Source organism: Lottia gigantea (genome assembly GCF_000327385.1).
Source record: "Lottia gigantea unplaced genomic scaffold LOTGIsca_158, whole genome shotgun sequence".
Taxonomy (NCBI): Eukaryota; Metazoa; Mollusca; class Gastropoda; family Lottiidae; genus Lottia; species Lottia gigantea.
The window spans coordinates 471,311-473,086 of NW_008707924.1; positions in this window are offsets into that span (position 1 = coordinate 471,311).

Consider the following 1,776-nt stretch of genomic DNA (forward strand, 5'->3'; position numbering starts at 1 on the left):
CTAGACATTTAGAAAAAAACTGAGCTCAAAAATCTCCCATAGGGAAAAAGTTAGCTCAGGAAAAGTTGCCGATATTCTGCTCTTATAGGCCATATGGAGGGTAAACGTCCAATACCTAACTTTGCCAAATAAGCCGATTTGGCCCATGTTTTGGACTTTTCCTACTAATTAGACCCCAAGGACTAGGAAAAACACTTAAAACCTAATTAAAAACAATTAGGGGAAAAAATGGGAATTTCTTGTTGCAAGGGACTGCTGCACGAAATGTGCTCATAATCAAATAAATTTTTATCTTGAAAAGTTACAAAGCTACAAAGCTGAAATTTGGCACGCATATCCACATGCATAACCTAGACATTTAGAAAAGAACTGAGCTCAAAAATCTCCCATAGGGAAAAAGTTAGCTCAGGAAAAGTTGCCGATATTCTGCTCTTATAGGCCATATGGAGGGTAAACGTCCAATACCTAACTTGGCCAAATAAGCCGATTTGGCCCATGTTTTGGACTTTTCCTACTAATTAGACCCCAAGGACTAGGAAAAACACTTAAAACCTAATTAAAAACAATTAGGGGAAAAAATGGGAATTTCTTGTTGCAATGGACTGCTGCACGAAATGTGCTCATAATCAAATAAATTTTTATCTTGAAAAGTTACAAAGCTACAAAGCTGAAATTTGGCACGCATATCCACATGCATAACCTAGACATTTAGAAAAAAACTGAGCTCAAAAATCTCCCATAGGGAAAAAGTTAGCTCAGGAAAAGTTGCCGATATTCTGCTCTTATAGGCCATATGGAGGGTAAACGTCCAATACCTAACTTTGCCAAATAAGCCGATTTGGCCCATGTTTTGGACTTTTCCTACTAATTAGACCCCAAGGACTAGGAAAAACACTTAAAACCTAATTAAAAACAATTAGGGGAAAAAATGGGAATTTCTTGTTGCAAGGGACTGCTGCACGAAATGTGCTCATAATCAAATAAATTTTTATCTTGAAAAGTTACAAAGCTACAAAGCTGAAATTTGGCACGCATATCCACATGCATAACCTAGACATTTAGAAAAAAACTGAGCTAAAAAATCTCCCATAGGGAAAAAGTTAGCTCAGGAAAAGTTGCCGATATTCTGCTCTTATAGGCCATATGGAGGGTAAACGTCCAATACCTAACTTGGCCAAATAAGCCGATTTGGCCCATGTTTTGGACTTTTCCTACTAATTAGACCCCAAGGACTAGGAAAAACACTTAAAACCTAATTAAAAACAATTAGGGGAAAAAATGGGAATTTCTTGTTGCAAGGGACTGCTGCACGAAATGTGCTCATAATCAAATAAATTTTTATCTTGAAAAGTTACAAAGCTACAAAGCTGAAATTTGGCACGCATATCCACATGCATAACCTAGACATTTAGAAAAAAACTGAGCTCAAAAATCTCCCATAGGGAAAAAGTTAGCTCAGGAAAAGTTGCCGATATTCTGCTCTTATAGGCCATATGGAGGGTAAACGTCCAATACCTAACTTGGCCAAATAAGCCGATTTGGCCCATGTTTTGGACTTTTCCTACTAATTAGACCCCAAGGACTAGGAAAAACACTTAAAACCTAATTAAAAACAATTAGGGGAAAAAATGGGAATTTCTTGTTGCAAGGGACTGCTGCACGAAATGTGCTCATAATCAAATAAATTTTTATCTTGAAAAGTTACAAAGCTACAAAGCTGAAATTTGGCACGCATATCCACATGCATAACCTAGACATTTAGAAAAAAACTGAGCT